The following is a 21,654-nucleotide window of genomic DNA, read 5'->3' as shown; positions in this document are numbered from 1 at the left end:
CTACTACTAAAGAGGTTATGAACATGTCTGAGGACAAGATCTTTTCCTGCCCACTCAAGCAGTACCCAGTTATTTCTTTTGCAAAAAGAAGAAAAATTCTCATTTCCCCCCACACACATGCCTCAGATCACCCCAGCAGATCTGAGGAGATATGGAAAGTCAAATAATGTGGTCTGAGAACCACAGGAATGACAGACTTTTCCATGAGCTTTCTAAATCTAATAATGGCAAAGATGATTCTGTGCACAGAACCATCACCATGGATAGTCCTCCTGATGCTCAGTACCTTCCGCTTTTCACATTTTTAATCCTTTATTTTGTTCTTTGATAGCTGATGAAAAAAAATTCTGTGAAATATATTTTCAGCTTAGGTTAGATCTCACCCTGGCACTTACACTTCAGTGCAGTACATTTCTTCTTCTAAATCTTTCATTTCACACTGACAAACACTTTAGCTAGAAAGCTGTGAGATGCTATGATAGAATCATAGAAATTAGGTGTCATCAAATCTATCCTTGTGCCTTAGGGGAGAAGAAAGTAAAGAGATCACCAGAAAATAGCAATACTATGCTATACAAATGTTTATCTTTACCAGCCAAGTAACTGCAGCAGTATATAGATTTTGTTTGTTTGTTGATTTTGTTTTTGTTTTTTTTTTTTTTTTTCTTTCTGACAATTCACTCTAAAAATTAAAATCTGCCATGTATTTTTTTTTCTATGATTTTAAAAAAAATATTTTACTTCAGTCTACATTCCTTGCTTCCTGCATGGATCACCAAGAGGACAGCTATAGCTTCTGGGCTCAGCTGCCACTTACAATGTGTAGACCCTTCCATGTCCAAGAAATAATGACAGGCCTGTTTTGAAGACTTCAATATTTCTAAAATTAACATGAGTGGAGTTTGATATCTGTGGAGAAATTTGGTAGGGAGAAAGAGAGGAGAGGAATACAGCACACTCATACCCTAGTGTGAAACATAGTTTTCCTTGAAATCCCTCTCTCGCCATCTTTCCTTGGTGGAGCTGGTCAAATAATCTAGTGACAATGAGTCTTTTTTGCCAATGTCACCTTTTTATTATTTCTCCAAGCACTGTGATGGCAATAAAAGACTACTTCAGAAAGAAAAATATTCTCAAGATCTTGCCCTGCAGTGCTCTGGAGATGTGATTAACTTTCCATAGATATAGACAGCTCCAAACTCATTCAAAGCAAGGGCCTTGAGACTAGCTGGTAGATTTTGGATGTTTTCCAAGGCAAAAATGAAACAGAAGCATCTGGATGTTCTGCATGCACACTGCAGTGGCAGTGGGCTGTCATTCCCAGAGGCTGGACATGCCTTTCATCCTGTCCTTAACAGCACTTCCCAAAGAGGTGGCTTTATCTCTCCCACCTCATTCCTCTTCCCAGCCTGAGCAGTGAATGTTCTTACCCTCACATCTGGAGGCTCTGCTGCTCCCTGGCATTGCAGATAAACAGGCACAGCACTTCCACCGTGGTACTTAACCTGGTTAGAGCAGGCTGGGGACTGCCTGTGAGAGCTTCTCCACCAATAAATCAGACGGGTGGTAAAGATTTCCAGTTTGGATGCAGTGATGAACAGCTGTGGGGAGTAAATGTCTCAGCTGGAACAGCTGGAGCTGAAAGAGGATGTGTGACTACGTCCTGAGACAGCCAGTCAGTCTCAGACAGCTACGTAACAGGAGCAACTGAGCTGTGCTTATACAATTTCCAGGCACTTAAACAAAAGTATTACCCCAAAACCTGCCTCAGTCACCATTAAAATACTAGAGCATCTTGCCATCTGTTCACCAATTAGAAAACAAACATGTCTAATTAACATCTCTTTATTTTCTGGTCTCAAATACCCTGAAAAAGAGTAAAAGAAGTCTTAGAAGCTGATTGTAGAGAGGAGCTCTAAATACACTGTTGCAAATACAAAATTACTCCCTTAAAAAATACATATAAAAAGTAAAATTTCGCAAGACCCAGTCACAATGCCAAGAAGAACAGCTCTAGTAAGTCGTAATGGGGAAAAATAAATCCAGATGAGTCTTTTTCAGAAAAACCCAAGAAACAAAATAATCAAGAACCCCATGTGCAAAAACTACACCTGTAGAGGGTGAAGGGTCCGTAATATACTCTGTTGTCAATTTATCTCAAGCTTTGGATGAAAGTATCTTGAACAAGGGTAACATCTGATAAACATTTACCTCATTTAAGTTATTAATATTTGTGGGGGACTTTTTTTTGTATTACAGGCCATGTGTATGATTTCCAAAAAAAGCAATAGGTTACTATGCTTCCAGTTCTATATTGAAGACTTTCTGTAGTCTGAAACATTTCTCAAACTCCCTCAACTGCTATAGACAGAGGCTGTAAGCCAGCTAGTAACCTCAGTCTGATACATCCTATTAGAGAGGATTGTGTTCCAGCTGCCAATAATTTTTCTTTCATGAATTGGTGTTCAATACTCTGCATTATGTGCCTGTTTCAAATGTTTGTTTGTTTGTTTTTTCCTGAAGAGAAGCTAATTTCAATAATGAAGTTGGGGGGGAAAAAGCAACAAGACAAACTACCAGAGGTAGTTTGGTTTTGTTGTAGTTAAAGAAAAAAAGAAAAGAATAAAGGTAGAGAAGTTGTTTATTGAAATTGCTAATGCTTCATGCTTCAGAGTAAAGGTTTTGACTTTTAGAAACACTTAACACTTGTTTCATGGCCAGGTTTTGGCAGTGCCCACAAGAGTAGCCCACATTTTCACTCAATGCATTTGTTTATGTCAGTCTGCTATAAAGCAAATCTCTGCAAAACCCTCTGAAAAAGCTTCTGGTTCTCCTTCTGAGCTCTTTATAGAAAGGATGACAATCATCTAGCACTATCAGTTTCTGCTTTAGGCCTAGTGGCAGAGGCAGATCTCAGGTTTCCAACCCCCCAGTGATTTGTGTGGGTGTCAGCATTTCTCTGTGCAATAGAAAGACTACAAAGTCTATCCTTTTTCCTCATTTGATAATGTAAAATCTTGGCAAATTACATTTTTAGGAAATACACAAATGGAATATAGATGCAATTTCAAAGCATGTATTAAAAATTCAGATTAAAGGCTGTCTTAGTGATCTTAATTCAGCTCTAATATGCATATTGATACAATAATAAAAAAAAGTCTTTACACCTCATTTTTTTTCATGCCAAAGATTGTGTCATATTCATTACATAAAATGTATATGCTCAGGACCATATAGCAAAAGAAGAATCCTTAGAAGAGATACAGGTCAAAGGACTGGGACATGGAATAAAGAGGAGACATACAAAGTATTAACCACCTGATTGGGGTAGACGTTTCAAGAAATTGAAATATATAAAATAGAAGGGAAATAGGCATTGTGTGCTAAAGACACATACCACTGTGCACAGACATATCTCTCTGCTGCTCTTCTTGAGTCTCTCTGCATGGGAGGTGTTTTTACAGCAGATATAATTGCTGTTTCCTGGTCACTCAGGCACTGGCTCTCCCACACCACATTTGCAGACACAAGCCCTTCAATTCAGCATTCACTTTCTGTTTCAGAAGGCACTTCAAATGAAGATTTACATTCAGAAGCATGATGAAACAAATTGGGACAGTTTTCTTTAGCATTATTTGTGTAAAATATTGCCACAGGGACAGAAAAATTACCTTGATCATGAAATAATGTCTGAGATGGATTATATCACACAGTTCTCTCCCTTTGGCAATGTTTTACTGATACTCCCTTGAAAACCAGTCAGGATTTACATCTTCTATATGCATTCATGTACACATATTATATTCAATTGTCTGTCTTTAACACAAAATATATTTTTAAACCTATAAAATTATGGATACAATTTTGCATCTGCACTTAGCTGGTGTAATTTAGGTCCCTGGAACAGGTAGCAAGATTGCACCCTAAATTACTAAGATATAAGATATATTAGGTGAAAAAATACCTCACTGATGTAATAGCATATATTTAATAAATTTTGGAAAGCAGAGCTTGCTCTCCTGTATTGTTTGATACCAGGAGAAAGAAAAATATAATTTCTTGCTAATAAAATTTCAGTGATGCTACATTCTCTGTGTCCCAGACCTACAATGTCACAAAATTGATACCTCTTGCCTCTTATGGTTCTTACTAAAAATTAAATCTCTTCATGACACAAAGCAGGAACTTCCAAAAATCACACTGTGCTTTGTGTTCCCCTAATGGAAAGGAGATATCAGGAGCAAAAGAAACTTAACTGAAGCACTCTGCTTTCCTGATTTTTCTTGGGCACCAGAGTAGCCCTTTGTGTGTGTGGATACCCAGGCAGAACATTCCTGAGGCTGCTGTAATTTATGCAAGGCATTGGACTGACATCTGGCTGTCTCCAGACTCCAGGGGAAGATATAAGTGGCTTAAAGCCAGTTTTGCCTGTTCTACTGATGAGAGCAGCTCAGAAAAATCAGAAAATCTGGCACTTAAGAATACAAATTATAATAATAATATTTTGGGGCAGAGGAAAAAATAGATGCCAGGCTGAGCAAATGTGGCCCAGTAGTGATGCACAAAAAAACCCCATCTGCTGGAGACTTTGCAAGCCTTTAAGGCTTACACTTTTGGGTTCAAAGGTTTTTAATAAAATACATAGGTCATCAGGGCAAGATCAGGGACTGATAACTCAACTGAGACTTGTATTTCGATTTTTTTTAAAGCCTGCCATTTCCAAATACTAACAGTAAGGTTTCTGTTTTCCTTCACAAATCTGCTTTACTTTACTGTTTGGATAATAAAACAGGAATGAAAAGGGACTGGTGGGATAGTTCTGTACTTCTACTTCCATCTTTCTGTGTGCTGACATTTCAGGATAAACTGTCTTTCCAGGAAACTGAAACAAGAAACATTGCAGTTAGAATATGCTGATTTTTGATGTTCACTAAATGCACAGAAGGTATGTTGTACGGAATTCCTTCCATCTCAAAACCTCTCTTTTTGGCCATTGACACATGCCACTAACATAACTTACACATATTTTGTGGTTTTGCTCTGTGAAGGAAGTATTAAGCTTTGAAACACTGCAATAAATTTGTTTGGTTTTGATAGAGATTGGCTGCCTGAATGCTACCATTTTTATCAGCTATAAATCACTCCACCAGCTGTGGGACGAACAACCTTTCATAGTCAATTTTGACTTAAACTGCATAAATCATTTGCAATGACTCCTTCAAGAGGTGTCAGTTCTTTCTCCTGTTAAATTCATCTGAAAACTCATTTTCTAATGAATTGTATCATTCTCACTCTGGAGAATGTTCACAAATAATGCCCTGCAAATGCTTGAAATTTTAAGCAGGCTGGTTATCAACTTACTCCTGTGGTGTTTTTCGTGGTGGCTATAGGATGGCCAGATGCAGCAGTACAAAGCAAGTCTATGTTTGAAATGCAATATTGATGTCACTGTCAGAGCTTTTTGGACCGGCCCAAAATGTGGATTCTGGTTATCCTGTGCTAACAAACCACTCACAAACAGAGACAAGTGAGTGGTCACTTGTCCAACAAGGGGACAGTGACAAAACTTTGTGATTTCAGCTTGGGGCTCATCAACCCTTTCTGGGGACAGAGGGAACCACACTGGGCTTCTGCCTTGTGGGAAACTATACAGTCACTGAGAAAGCAGTGTGAACTCCATTTTTCTGAAAAGGACCCAACTGCACAATGATTGAGTGGTCAAGACTACAACAAGGTCATGATAAAGGCTAGACTTAATCCTAAATTGTAATCCAGTATTCTGATCCAGTATTGGAAAACCGTGCTCTCCTTTAACTTAAACAAAGGTTATTGGAAATATCCTTTCAATTAATACTGGTGAGACTGAGCCAGTTTTTGCTGCCATTCAGTTTAATATTTCCTAATCTTTCTATTTTCTCCTTTCTGTAGTGTCTGTCATAGACTTTTCCTATCCTGGGGTGAAAATAATTGAGCAGTCAGCAGAACTATCAATATCAGAGTTAACCTCTTTTTTGTGGTAAAATGGCATTGTGTTAATCTCCCTAAAAGAGAGTCACCTCCCTCAGAGTGTCTGAGGATGGCATTTAGTTAGATATATTCTCAGTGACCCTCTGAGGATCTTTGAGGCATACTGGCCATATCACTTAGAGGAGAAATAGAGAAATGTTTTCAGATAGAAAAAAGAGGGAAGGAAATTTCTCTTAATTAATTTTCTTAATTCTTTCTGAAACTAAAAGGAAACCAAAGCTGTTCCCAGAAATTAAATTCTGAAAAAATTCTATGTTCTAACCCAGACACTGTGAGTTATCAGGTACCAACCTGAGAAATGCCATTGGTGAGTGGTACCTGCCCTACTGAGAGCTAACCCCAGAAAGCAGTTTTCTTCTCTGTGCAAGAGGCACAGATAAGTCTCTTAAGGTAGATAAAGTAGATAAAATACTTGAATCCAATCATCCACCTCCCTGTTGTGCTACTGGTAGGTTTAATCTCAATCTCCTGACTCCTGGATCAGTACAGTTCACTTTTCTGTCTGCAGTGACTCTCCCTGATTGACTTGTTCTGAGACTGTACTGTCCTCACAATTTGTGGAGATGATAAAGCCTGATTTTGACAATTCTGCTCTGCCCTTCCACACCTCTGAGTGGCACAGACAGTTACTGATCCTGGCCTGCTTCCAAAGAACTGACACTCTTGGGTCTGGGATTGGGCTTTTTGTATGACATTAGAAAAGGAGCCCCTTGTATCTGCTCTGTTGAGAGGTGTAAAAACATCATCATCATTCTTAGAACAAATACTTTTTTTTCCCCTGAGCCTGCTTGGATAACCTTGTACTGAGTAGTTTACCACAGCTTTTCATGTGGATGTCACTTTCACAAACACAAGGGTCGAATAGGAAAATGATTATTTACGCACCTCTTTACATCAATCTCTCCCCATGAGAAGACAGGACTTTTCCTGCCCAGTATCTCAGTCAGTGCTTAGAAGACTGGCATTATGCCTGCCATTGTTGAAGGGTTAACCTGACTATGAGAATCATCCTTCATGTCACACAGCACTGCTAAATATATCTGTTATTTGAGTTCATTAGATTTGCCAAATGTCTAGATGTTTCCCTGACTCCTAGCTCTACAACATGCCTTTGTCAGGATGACTCATTGATTCATGAAGTCTTTTCAGCTACGTCAATGTTTTTCATTATTTACTGACCATCAAGCTTTTCTCTTTTTAAAATTTTGCTCCCTTCCTCCCCCTGCATCATTGTCCTAGAGAAAAAAATCCAGTTTTACCCAAAACCAAAATTACAAAGAGATGAATAAAATACCACAACAGTGGCTGGTTGCACAGTTTTTAAGGAGCAGGGTGCTTTACAGACCCGCACAATGGCAGGGTCATAAAGAAAAGCCAAGAGGGTTCCTTTGTGGGTGGTGGGGTGACTTTTTTTGGAATAAGAAAAACAGCTGTGAGGTTTTCCAAAGTCATTGTCAGAACTATGTTTTCACAAAGAGGAAAGAGAGAGAAAAAGAGACTAACAGGAAAAACATGCAAAGACACCACTTAAAGAACAGGTGTTTTATGACAGGTCAGAACAGAGTAACCCAGCAGAAAAAGAACTGTGACAAGGCAAAACATTAGCATAAAAAGTGTTCAATATTTTTCCAATCACAACCAGTGTTCTGCTTAACTGATGCTGGCAAACAACCCTGCAGTAACCTTTTAGGTATAGAGGATCAATGAACAATTAATGGTGCCACTGGATACACTGTGATGCACAAAATAACTTATATTATATTCCCAGAATGGCTGTAACTCCTGCTTCCCTTAGTGCTGGAATCAGGAGTTCCCTATTCTGCTTATCTCTGTAAAGCAGAATAAAAACTTGGATCAAATCTAGATGTCAGCACTTGAGGTCATTGTGAACTGAAAGAACCAAGGGCACACCCAGTGTTAAAAGAAACATATTGATTTGGTCTCTGAATATTTTTTTTTGGTCCAGCATGATGCACATGCTAAGCAAATCAGGAATGACTAATGGGGTTAAATGTGATCATCACCATATCAAATATCGGCTCAGAGTTGCCCTTTCTGCACTAATCAGATTTCACAGTATTAGGAGTAGAATTTATTTTAATTTTGTCTTTTTCCCTTGAGATACCTACCTGAGTTAGACATGACAGTTGGAGCCATGAGGTTGAATCCTGTGTCTCACAATCAAAATTTGGTGCTTTAGCCACAGCTTAAGCTAATATGAGGTAGCTGTAAGTACCAGCCACTTAATGTCTATGAATCTATCATTATAGCAGAGAAATCAGAAGCTAAATACTTCCTAATTTCTTGTTGACAAGATTGATCAGTTAGAAACTAACTAGATGCACCAAGCAACATACAGCCAAGAGAGAAATAGACCTGAGCTATAAACCAGTTCACAGCTCTGGCTTTTGGACTGACCCAAGAATAGAGCAAAAATTTAAGCAGACAAGCATGCCATAATAATTACCATTTTCTAGGCATGGTCTATTAGCAGCTCACAGTCAGCAACAGCCCAGTGTCTCCCTGCTGGTCTGTACTTAACAGAGGTTTCCCCCACTGCCATCCCAGCCAGCACATAGGAGGAGGACAGGATAAGGAAATAGGGGTCAGCTTAGGAGGCAAGGGTCTTTGCAAGCATATGCCAGATTTCTAAAGATGGAGGCCATGATGTGTACTAGGCACACGTTTTCATCCCTGCCTCCTACTGATCCCAACTGCTGATGCAGTTGTTCCTTAATGCTGAAAACTAGGATGTGAAAGGATAGCTCAAATTCACTGCTGTTTTGACCATGCAGTTTTGAGCACTAACAAAGAGAGGAGAATACTGTGCTGCAGCAAGTTTGGGAGGGCAATAGTTAATCCTATGGTCAAAATTTCTCTAAAATCAGTTGACTTCTGCTATGCCTGAAATGCTATTTTAGTGCTTTAAACTTCAGGCGAACTTCCAGCACAGACACTCCTATATCCCAGAAGGCTGATTTAAGTGCATATGTGTTTAAAGCCTGGAGAAATGGCATTTAGTTCACAGTGCCCTGGATCTACTGCATAAAGGATTAGGAATTTTATCCTCAAAACTGCTACTGCTCTTCACCCATAAGCAAACTTTTTTGACATTGGTGAGTTTATCTTGGTCTAACAAATTTCTTACTTTCTGGAGAAATGACCAAACTGCACAATATTTAGCACAGACTATAGACGTATGAAGTTCTACTCAGTCTTCCCTCAGCCCATTCTCAGGATCTCATCCAATTTAAAAAATAACTAGAGTATCTTGAAAAAAGCATAGGTGACCCTGAGACCTAAATTAAATTAACTCCCAAGAGCCATCTAGGTTCATGGCTGGCTCAGACTTTCACTGTGATGTAAATTCTTAAATATTTTAATTACAACTGAGAAGGAGGATCCTAAGTCACTCAGTTTCTTATAAAAATTGTATCTGGGAACTGATGAACAACATCTAAATTATCAGTCTGCACATACATCCTTAAATGGGATCACACTTAAACAACTTTTTTTTTCCATAAAAAGGAAAAGAACTGACAGATCAATTTCAACAAGGGAAACAAGGGAAAAAACCCAACTACATCTCATCTGGGTGGTGAATAAAAACTGGCATCAAGGATCCCTAAGGATTCCCAAATCTGCTGGCATGATACAGAAGGATGGAGTGTCTGGTGTCACAGTCTCTGGAATCCAGCTGCCTTTTCGCAAGATTGGTTTAAAATTGCTATTGGAATTTTTTTCTCTGTGACCAATATCTCTGCTGCTCACTTGCATCCTGGCACTTTGAGCTTAGCTTGCTAATACTCAAAGAAACTTCTTGTCGTGCAGGGGGGAATTCTGTGTTGTGCCTTTATGAGAATGACACAGCACTTGGGTGAATGAAGTTTCTCCCCAGTGTCAGAATCATAAATCTCTGGGAAAAAGCAGCATGAGGCTGTCAGCTCTCCTGAAAAATATTTTATCACTGGCCAAACTTGATAGTAGAAACAAAAGTACTTTATTCCTTTTAATCTTGATTAGAGTGTAACATGCATTTTATATCTCTCCCTCTCTGTAGGACTTCTTTAGCATAAATCAGCATAAGACTGCTGAAGATAAAGGGATGCAGCCTCCCACTACTACATATTAATCTCACAGAATAACAAATTAACACATTGGCATACTACAGTGTTTTTAGAGATGTAATTCCTATCTACAGGAGCTTGGAAATTAGGTACCTTCTGACAGCTGGGATATAGGAGAAACTTCTGAATTTCCCATTCATTGCATGTCTGTGCTCTAGTTCTGGGTTGTAATTAACCAAAAGCACTTATGTCATATTTAGAAGGGTTTATGCATCTGTTTCTCTAATGTACACCAAAGATGGTTCTTTCCATGATACTCTGGTTTTAAATGCAAATAAAGAAATAGTGGAACCACCAAAGGACAACATACAATTTATTTTCCTAAAGAATCTATGGTGTTTGACATATGGGATAAATTATATTTTCTTATCCTGGAGAGCTATAGGGCCTAACTGGAAAGGAAAACATAATTTTCTTCATGGTGCAGTGACATACAGAAAATGTGACTCTTCCAGTGTCACCAACAAAAAATCTGGGACAGAGACAAGCACTGCCCCGACCTCAAGGAGAGTCCTTCTCCTTGTGAGTTTCTTTTGTGTGTCATTTCTTTCCAACTAGTTTTCAGGAGATGTATTTTGACTTTTTCACCTCTTTTTTCATCATCTGTTTCTAGAAAAACTCCATCTTGCTGTCTATTTCTTTAGCAAGAGCATAAGGATGGCCACATTGGGACAAGGCTGAGGCCCACCCACAGGGAATGCAGGTAGAGGAGTGGCTCTTTATCAGATGTATCAGATGTATCAGATGTATCAGATGTACTATGCTCTTTTATGAAATGTGATGGATTTCAATGAGGAGTAGCTGTTCTGTGCATGGAACACCAACCGTAATCTGCAGAATTTTTTGGGGACTAGATAGAAAAAAGGTACTGCTGGGATGTTCTATGCAGAAATAAATGTCAGGGTGACTAAAAAGGGGAGGGAAGTGAGGAAAGAAGAGAAGAAGAAAAAAAAAAAGCATTTTTGAAAAGAGCTATTTTGGGAACCATTTTGGCACATTTCCCAGTTTCCTGTCCTGGGTCCGTGGCAGTCAGTTTAATTAGTTTTTCTCTGTACAACTTCTAAAACACTGCAATTGTGATATGTGCTTGATAGGTCATTAATTTTCTTCCTGCCCATTTTAATGCAGAGCCTCCTCTGAGCTGGCCAATACAAGCTCTGGTACATGATTCATACTGATTGATGGTCGTCTTTCATCTGACGTAACAGGTCAGGAAAAAAAGGACATGGACACAGGAAATGCTATAGAATTTCTGAGTGAAAGACAATTAAAATTATAGTGAAAAGATTATCCTTCAGTACTGCATTAACCATCAGCGAAGGCTCATTGCCTCGTTGCGGCAGATGTTCTACACTGTCATATTTTGTCTGAAAAAGAGCTTAGCTGCCATCATCATCAGAATTTGGATGCTATTTCCCACTCAAATCAATTTTCAAAAATCACATCAGTAGGTGTGATGTGTATGAATGACTCTGAGAATTTGAGTCATACAGCTTAAAAGATCAAGGCAGGCAAAGGGCTGGGTGGGCAGCCCTGAGAAGTGGACTGGTTTATTCCTCATAAAGGTGACCTGTGGGCTAGAGTAAACAGCTTTTCAAGTCCTACTACAGAATTTTTTTTTTTATTTTTCCTTTGGAGAGAGGGAAATAGCCATATCTTTACTGGATGCTCAAGCCATCCCCGTGGTGAGTGAAATTACCTCTCTAAGGTTCCCAGCTGATGGTTCCCTGCCTGGCTGGATTTTGCACCAAGACTTAAGGTTCATGCACTGCATATGACACAACACCAGCACTGTAAGAGGGCACCTCATAAGTTCATGAGACACATCTTTCTTTCTAAATGTCTTAGAAATGACACATCAGTGGTGAAGCTTAGTCAAGTTATTAGTTACCATTTCTGACCCAAACAAATCCATCTGTTTTCCCAGTTCATCCTTCCTTGGATCTGTGCAGCTGGGTGTTCTATTGCAGGCTGTTATTGCCAATACAATGTGTGCTGATTTTCAGGTTGCCCTTATTTTCCCTTCTTTCAGTTTATTCCTGTGAGATCTTGCTTATCTAGAGTCATTTACTGCAGGCAGATGTGAGCCATCCAAGTCCGGCTAATGGCAAGCAAGAAGTTGCATTCCTTGGTCATATAAAACCAATGAAAAATGTAAAATAATTAAATTTATCCCTAGACACCAACATATTTATTCTTCTAGCTGAGGTCTGCTTTATCAGAACAGCATGGAAACAAATTCTCATTATGCTGATGGAAGGCAGATTCTGTTTCCCATGTAAGCCATGTGGAAGCCCCTTGCTTTTGATGCCATATGTTTTCATGATCACATTGATTTGCTTTGGTTTACTTTCATTTACCTCCTAGAAATATGAGAGCCAGAGGAAATGGTAGGTGCTGTATTTGCTTCTGCTTTGTTGATAGCTCTGTATATTATTCAAATCCATGTATTTATTCCCAGAGGAGAAATATCATTAAGGTATTGTTAATGCTGACAATATATCACTCCTTAGAGTTAGGTGATTTATTTATTTATTTATTTATTATTTTAATATAAGGAGCCAGTCCTTTGGATTATTATATGCTTGGGAGACTCTCAGTTACGTGTTTAAATTCAAATTTGTCAGTAGGTTAATATAGTTGTGCACTTTTTATCTCTGAAACAGAGACTCCTTTAGCTTTCCCATACCATTGTCTGCGGAGGACATGGATCACACCAGGATATTCAGTCTTCCTGGGGTGGTAAAGAAGGAAAAAATCTGACTGCTTTCAAGGATCCAAGAATAAAACTTAGCTGGATGAATCATAATTTCTTCCAGGTATATGTATCAGTTCCACAAACAAAACTCTTTGTGATTTATTTGAAAGAAAATTATACCAATGGAACATATTTATTTAATAGCCTAAGTCTGGGCAACAAAAAGACCTCAAGTGCATCTCAGCTCATTACTTTAGTGTCTGAACAATGGGCATTTTGATACCTTTACAACACCCTTGGAGAAAGGAAAGAGCTCTTTGCTCTTTTTATAGGCAAAAAAAACTGAGGCAGAAAAAGCAACGGGGATCATGTTCATGGTCACCAACAGAAAAAGGTTCAGCAGAACCCAGAGTGGAAGCCAAATCCTAGCACCATAGCAAGGGTGCTGTCTTACCCATCTGAGCAGCTGACCTTTGAAATACCCTTCAGATTAGGAGTTGCCCATGCTCAGCTGCAAGTCTGTGCCCTGGGTTTCGAGCTATCTGCATAACTAAAATTTCCTCGTATCCAGGTTTTTATTTGAGTTTGCCCATTCACTGTCCAAACCCTATCAGTTTCAAGAGAAACCTCTCCGCCTAAACTATTCTCTCCTTGACTTTAAGTGAACACTTTGCCTGCAAGACATTGATCTTTGATTGGTATTTCCTTGCCAGCCCTTCAAAACCATTGCTGTCACCATGGCATCTTATTTCCATATTGTGTCTGGGAGCGACAGCAATTATTTCCCACTGGAACTGACTTCAATGTCACTACACTGATTATTCAGCAAAGGTTACTATAAGGGAAAGTATTGGTCTTCCTTTTCCATTGCAGCAGGAAAATGCCAGATCTTAGCAGCACAGCGCCTTGGGGATGGCTGCATTAGTTTTCCAATGAAAGGCTCTGCACAAGTCGAACCTCCCATCCCCCATGCCTCCTTCCCACCCCTCTCTTCCTAAAACACACACTGAGGTTTAGTATAAAGTTAATTCTATAACCCAGGGTGCTTTTTTTTTTTTTTTTTAATGCTACTGACCTTCCATTTCCTTGTCAGTCGACACCAAGCAATTCCCCAGATGGAGAGAAAGATTTCCACTTTGAATATCTCTGAAACACATTTAGAGCCAAAGGCTTTATCATGGGAATAAAAGCACTGAGGTTCTCACAGCTGGGAAGATTTATACAGCTGAGCCTTACCAGCTTAAATGCCTACAGACAGAAACAGCTGAGCTATGTATTATTTCTTTTCCTCCAACTTGCAAGGGAGATGAAAAGCGCAGAGGCAGCCGGCAGATAGCAGTGACTGACAAGGGAGGGGCAGAGCTGTCTGCCCATAGCTGCTGCAGTGGCATTTTTATCAAATCATTTCAGCTCCAGAGGTGAGGGCGCTGGGGTTGACACAACTGCCCCAGCCAAGAGGAGCTGCCCTTTCAGTTACAGCACTCCAGACCGTGCCAGGGGGTCTTAAGCATCAGTCAGGGATGCAGGGAGCTGATGCCTGCCAATGAGCCCCAGGGGAAAGGTGATCAGAGGAAAATGCACTGAGCTGAGTGCTCTGCACAGCAGAATTGCTGTTTGCAGTCTGTGTAAAAACAAGCCAAGCTGTCTCTGCTCTTCTCACCATAACAGCAGCAGTATTTTGTTCTTCAAAAAGTGAGGGCAGACCTTAAAGAGTTTAGTCTGACTCCCACAAAACAGTCATTCAGTGGCCATGCTTCTCCTGGAGAAAAACAGGAAGGGAGATTCCCAGAGGCTCAGCTTGCTGTCCATCCACACATGCTTACCTGACTGAAGTGACCTGCAGCCCTGAGTTCAGCAGCCACAACAACATGATCAGGTCTGTGCCCCTGAGCATCCATCTCCTGCCTCTAACACGATTCTGTGGCCCTGCATCTGCACTGCTTCTGCTGTCAGTTGTCCTTCATGTCACCTAAACCCTGGAGATGTGGGCTCCACTCTCTGGTGTTCGTGGCACCATCGCATCTCTCACAGCCCTCAGCCTCGACTCTAATTGGTGCCTTCCTGCCAGAGAGGGGGAAGAGGTGTAAGAACAGGTAGAGCTCAATCTGTATGGGATCCTGTGTCTACCCCACAGGGAAGATAAGAGACCTTCCGAGTCCATGTACCCATGCTGTGCTCCTCATCACTCCTGATTTTCCCACCTGGACACCCTGTGGTCCAGCAGTGCATTATGTCTCTCTGAGTTCCCAGGCAGGCTTGACATCCAGCATCCCTTCAAGAAAATGTTGACTGTGAGCCTGGGGCCATCTTTTCCTTATTATAAAATTACTTAGATTTTAGCAATGCCAGTGAGCTGCTTTCAAAATGGTGAGAATGGTCCCTATACTTGTAAATCATTGGAAGAAGAGAGCTGCATTTTCAAAATGCTGCTAGCAAATCATCATGGGAGGGGGAAAAGAATTCAGCAAACCTGGATATTGATTAGAAATGTCTTTTAGCAATAGGGAAGAAAACGGAATATCCTAAAATTAAGGGGTCTGTAAACCAATTTAAAAGATTGTATTGTCAGTAATAATGTATCTAGTGAGTGAAGTGCTCAGAAATAATCAGTGTCTGTGCTTGTCCAGCCTGAGGGACCTGATAGGGGGTCTAATTTACAATACCAGTGAAAAATCTACCCTTTGAACAGCAGGTTACTGTGAATACTCAAAAATCACTCATTCTGCAAAACTTATGTCATCACGCCTGCCCGTCAATATCCAATTGTTGTCTTATTCTTAAGTGTAATTTTTCTTGGGTTTTGGACTTTGAACAAATGTCTAACAGCTGTTACTCATGTTACTTAACACAAGAGCCACCCCTCAGGGTCAAAACAAAAGTCCATTTACCTTAATAACCCATTGCTCACAATGACTGTAAATAAGAAAAGAATGAGGTCATCGGGACTAGACAATTCATGTAAAGGCTTTTCAGCAGCTCATATCTTGTGAATTTATATGGAGCATAGAGATATATGCTTTATGTTTGCCTGTACCCTTCTGCTAGCTCTCTGCCTAAATTTGGACTGCCCTTGAGCATTGGAGGGATGTTTTATTGGGCATTGCACTCAGCATTTCCCAGATCTTTACCATGACTGAGTAAAGCTAAAGTACAATCCTTGGCTGTGCAGATGTGATTTCTACCAATACTGTTTGGCATTTGTACTGGATCTGCCATTTTTTTCCTCTCATTCAGTCTTATGAGAATTTCCTTTAACTTCCCAGTTGTTTCTAGGTCTCATTATGTTACTTCATTTGCAGTCTTTGCCATAGAGCTCTTCACCCTCTTTTTCTGCTGCTTTTTATGTGCATTAAGAATATGGATCTCTGTGGATTTCCACTGTCAGCTCCTTTCAGTTGTAAAAATTAAACATTTATCCATAAGTTTTCCTTTCCATCTTTTAAGTTTATTCCAGTTGTGATGATGATTTGTTCCTTTGTCCTGTGAAAATTTACTTTTTTTCTAAGAATGTACTGAAGAGCTTCATGAAAAGCTGTCTAAAATAAACTTAATTATTTTAGCTGACACATCTTTTCCACTATAAGCTTGGTGTCTCTGTCCTACCCACATCTACTAATTCAACTCTTCTTGTTGCTTCTACTGATTTGACTGTGAATCATGACAAAATTTATCCCTGAACCCTTTTTAAAGGTGACTGTCATATTTCCCATCTTTCTTAACTTTGACAACAAAGCTTATTTATGCAAGATGAAACATACTGCAGCTCGGCAATTTCACAACTGAATTCCTGAAAACTCGTGAATGAATGAATGAATGCTGTCAAGACCCAGGGTCTCGTCTCTTCTATTTTATTCAGTTGTCCTAAAAATTCTTTCAGCAAAGCTTCAATATCAGACTGTCCCTCAGATTTACATTCAGCAAAATATCTCATATAAGAGAGAACCTTTTATACACAGGGCAGCAGTACAATTATCTGCAGTGGACATAACTTCAAGTGCTCATTCTGTGAGTCATTGGTAGCATCCAGATATTTTGGAGGGCAATATGGATTTAAGTTAGTAAAAACCACAGAATATTGCAGAGTAGTTGTCAAGTGTGTGTGATGGTCTAGAGAAGACTCTTGTCCTTCCTTTTTCCCCTCAGTCATGACATCTGACTAATGTTTTCATTCACAAACTGTTCTCAGGGCTCTCAGACTCTGTGACCTCCATCTCACTGCAAGGACAAGCCCTGTCCTTGACCTTTCCTGCAGTCACCAGGAGGCAGATTTTACACCACGGAGGCACAGCCAGAGTGCAGATAACTGGTGGTTATCCAGCAATCCCAGTTTTGGAAATTGGCACACTCCAAATTGTGATAGCCAGGAAAATGAGAGCAACTGTCCTCTCCCTTTAATATTTTTATATGTTCCAATATTTATATGATGTTCCAATAGAATTGAGATGCATCTGAAGGGGACCATAAGAGAGACTGTTTAGGGATGGGGAAGAAGCACAGCCCTCTCTCAGTGCAGCAATGTGGGCAAGGCAAAATGGTGACTCACTTTAGGGACTGGGAGTGGAAAGAGCCAACAATGCAGTGAAAAGAGGGAGGGAAAGGGAAAGCTACAGATTTATAATCTCTCCTTTCAGTGAAAAATTGGAAAACTCAACTCTGCTGTATGTTATTCTGCATTTTTTAATGCCTCGTGAGTGACTGAACCTCCCAGTGCAACACAGCCTCACTCCTGAAAACATTTCCCTCTGTCTTCAGAAATTCCAGCCCCAGACAGACAAGATCTCTTCACCTGAAGAATACCATCATGTAGGTGCCAGGTGTATTTTGTACTCTGTTTGGAGAGTTTTGCTGCCTTGCAAACTCCAGCTCCATATCCTTGGCTAGTCAAGCTTTGCTGACTTGCATAAGCCCAGAGTCTAGCCTGAGACTCAAAAATGCTCTGTGCTAATCCTGTGTGACCCCCAGTGGTCTCTTTGGCTTTGTGGATGCCTTTCCCTGCCTCTGCAGACACTAAATAAGGAGGCAGAAAAACGAAAAAAACTAAACTAAGTAGAAGTATGAATGCTTGTAAAAAAAAATCAGAAACTTGCTGTCTCAGCTATAGACTTCAAAGGGTAATGACACTTTTAGGGATCATAAAACATGTGATTTCTATTAAGCATTTGGAAAGTCTTTGTAAAGACAAGTGAATTAAGTTCTGGAAGCATTGAAAATTATAAGGCATCTTAGTTAATATTCACAGGATTTGGGAAATGTAGTTTTGTTAATGAATAATGAACAATATCTATCATTTTATGGTGTTCATAAATGATGCAGATACAAGGAAAAACTTTGAGGTTCTGAGTCTTTGGCCCCTGAATGAAATTAACTTAACTTAAAAGATCATTGACTGCTTATAGTTGAGAATTTGCTCAGGAAAATACACAACTCTGGAATACTCTAGCACTTTGTGTCTATGGATGCAGCAGTAACTATATATACACACCCTGTTGTTGTTTCTGTGTGATGTCTCATCTCTGGGTTTGCTCTAATTGTAGATATAGTAGAGATCCTCACTTGGGCTTCCTGCCTGCCTCCTATTTCTCAAAGAGAGAATCTTCTCCAGAGATAAATGGCATTTTATCTCACACTTCTCTTTAGGGAGTTGAGGATGAGTGGGTGGAAGAAGGAAGTCATGACTTCAGGTTACCTGTAATTCCAAGAGGGTTTCTCCTTCACTTTGTAGTAAGGATACAGTTAACAAAAGTTCTTAGGGTCCTTCAATACCTTCACAAACCTTCAGCAGGGTCAGAAGCCAAACTTTGACTCCACTAGCAGAATCCACTGCCGTATGGAGGACCAGCAGGGTGAGAACGGAGGTCAGCACTAGCTACTGCTAACTTGGGAGGGGACTGCAGTGTGATCACTCAGCTCCAAAGCTGGGTGCACTGGCTCTGCTCTAAGGGTATTTTATGTACCATATTCTGCCCATTCTGACTATGGGCAGGCGTCATGGACATCCAGAGATCAGCTGAGATTTATCAGATGTATTACCTGTGCTGGTGATGTTAATGTGAGAACCTCAAGCATCATTCCTTGACATCATGGAGATAATGAGGATCACCCTGTGGTAGTCTGGAGCTGAACATTTCAGCAATAGTAAGATTACAGATAGAACAAGGAGTGGGAAAACATGCAGAAATGTTTTCTCAGATTGAGACTATAGGAAATAAGTGCTTGCGATTTTTTTAATATTAAATTGTTGGCAGCTGCACATTTTGATTTTACTTAGTGCTGCAAAGGCATTCTGTCTGAATCCCTTATAGGTCTGAAGCTTAATGTTAAAGTCTATTGACTCCAGGACATAAGACAAAGAATGTCATTGTTTATTCTTTGATGTTCTAAAGCATCTTATTCTTCAGGGATCTCAACATGCTGTACACATATTAATTAAAGTCCATAGTACTCCTAAATCAGTTGCTAATCTTCCCAGTTGATTGATGGAGAAGCTGAGATGAAGAGAGATTATACAGTGCATTTTCTAATGTGGGAGTATGTGAAATTAGACCCATGAAATTCATGGTTCAGCAATTAAAGGGAAGCAATATGATATTTTCCACATATACTGAAAAACCTCTATGTTCCACTGAAACAACATTAAAAATTTGGTTTTTGAGACCTTGGTTTCACAGTACTTAGAAAACTGCAAGGACTTTTTAGGTGCAGGAAAGCTAGTCTGTGTGGCCATCTTCAGCAGGTGCCCCCATGACACCTCAAGCTCAGCTCTAAATCCAAATATGCCCATGATGCATAGTTATTTGTATTTCCTTTTTTCAGTTGAAGATATTTAAAAAGTAAAACAAACCCCAAAGCGACACAGTCAAAGCCGAACCTGTGAAGCCATCAGGCAAAGCATGAACTCAAACCAGCTACTACAAGAAGAATCAAAAATGGCACTGGTGAGCATGGTAAACAGAGTCGCATATCTTCATATTTTATAGTGGAAAAAATTAACACGATAGGCTTTGGTCTCACTCCATCTGTAATACCTCAGAAGCATTTTTAAAAGCTTCAGTGAAGATTGATGACCAGTTTTTGTCTATTTATTTTTACACGGGATAAATTTTCTTAAATGAGCAAGACACAACCTTCTCAAAGGCAGATTCATCAGTTCTCTGATGAAACAGGCTTTAGGAACTCCATCTTCCTCTCCATCAGATGTATGCACAGATGCAACCTCCTCCTTTTCTCTGGTTCCCTTCTCAGGTGAGAGAGATACCTGGCTGATGGATCACAGTGTAACTCAGACCATCTGAAATCAAAGTAAAATTTGAAATAAACTATATTTGAGCTAATTGTTATTTTGCACTTTGCTTTCTCATTGTACTCCAGCATTCCTGCCTTGCAGCATCCCAGCCTTGGGCCCTTCAGAATGGTCCTGGAGCCCTGGCTCAATCTGAGTCTTTGCAAGGGAGTTGGATCAACACAGAATGAAGTTGCTCCAGCTCTCAGCTAAAAGATTCACAGGTTTTGCTCAATTAGTTTGGGAAGACGCAACAGCCCCATCTCCCAAAGCAAGCTGTATGCTGCAGACCATGGAGCCAGTGGATCTCTACATGCAACCAGGGCACTTTGATGGCTCAGAGGCAGCAGAATGGGATGTCTTACTGGCTGCTTTCTGATTTTGAAAACACAGCTCCCACTATAAGTGGGAATATTTAGAATAAGATGATAATTTAGAATAAGCTGGCTCAAAGAAACATTCAGGATCTGAAAAGAAACCTGACTCATATTTACAGTTGCTATTGCAGTCAGCTGAACAAATAAAAAAATCTGTTTAAACTTAATAAACAGGATATAACTTGTTAAGCCTTAAAAAAATACCTAAGCAAGCCACTCTTTTGAATTCTATTTCTGTCTTAGCTACTGTCTTGATCTGTGACCTTGGCATGCAATTTCCCTCCCTTGTCTCTCTGTTCTGCCTCCCACCACTTTTCTCTCTTGCCTATTTATGTTTTCTTTTGCTCTCAGTATTCAAGTTTATTTGTTCTGTCAATTGAATCCATTCCATTATTCAGGGAAGACTGTACTCTAAAGCATTTTGTCATCCAAAACATTCCCTAGAATATCAAAATTGAAAGTAATGGAAAGTAAATAAACATTCACAAGCCATTATTTCCACATGGAGCTAGAACCTTATTATACCTGGCTGCCTGACAAGTCTGTCAGTCAGTAACACTTATTTCTCCTCACAGTTGGCTGTGCCACAATGCTCCTCTGAGTTCATTTTTCCAAAACCCTAAACAGATGTATATCCTCTGCAGTGCCTCATACTCACATTAAAGTTTCACTTTTTAAATGACCAGAAGGTCCTCAGATGGTCCCAGTGTGCATCCTGTGTGCAGCAGTCTGGGATATTTGTGTCTGTAAAGCCAGAAATCCCAGCACCTAAACAAATTGTTCCTACAGGACACGTTTGAGAGGGGAGTCTGAAATGTTACCTCTGCAGCTCAGACTTTTCACCTCTAATATTTTGTGATTCACAGTCCAAAGTTGTTTCCTAAACATGTAGTATTAAGTGATCAGGCTGAGTACCAAGGAAATGAATAACTTTCCCCCTTTGAAAAGCAGCTGCCCTATGAGGGGAAGAAGAGGTCATGGCTGTCGTCTACATTGTTCAGTGCTCACACAGAGGGAGATCTGCATTCAGCGCACTTCAGCCTGACATTTTTAGGGTTAGGTCCTGAGCACCAGGATATTCCTACTCACCATCCTTGTGAAAATATCAGTGTGCAGAAAAAAAGGGCAAGATTCAAAGGGCCAGAA

The 21,654-nt window shown here is 39.9% G+C and overlaps 1 long non-coding RNA gene across 2 annotated transcripts; it reads right to left on the bottom strand.

The window, feature by feature from the left end:
* Nucleotides 1–950: 950 nt before the first annotated feature.
* Nucleotides 951–14,081, bottom strand: LOC137475280 (uncharacterized). Of its 2 annotated transcripts, XR_010999814.1 has the most exons (4): nt 13,928–14,081; nt 4,832–4,882; nt 3,398–3,569; nt 951–1,601 (listed from the first exon to the last, which is right to left on the bottom strand). It is a non-coding gene; the product is annotated as an uncharacterized lncRNA (long non-coding RNA). The 2 variants fall into 2 exon arrangements; XR_010999802.1 differs by lacking the exon at nt 951–1,601 and having other exon boundaries at nt 3,174–3,569; nt 13,928–14,074.
* Nucleotides 14,082–21,654: the final 7,573 nt, after the last annotated feature.

Source organism: Anomalospiza imberbis, chromosome 1 (assembly GCF_031753505.1).
Source record: "Anomalospiza imberbis isolate Cuckoo-Finch-1a 21T00152 chromosome 1, ASM3175350v1, whole genome shotgun sequence".
In the NCBI taxonomy this organism is placed as follows: Eukaryota; Metazoa; Chordata; class Aves; order Passeriformes; family Viduidae; genus Anomalospiza; species Anomalospiza imberbis.
Note: the sequence above shows the minus strand (reverse complement) of the source record. Positions and strands in the feature narration are given on the sequence as shown.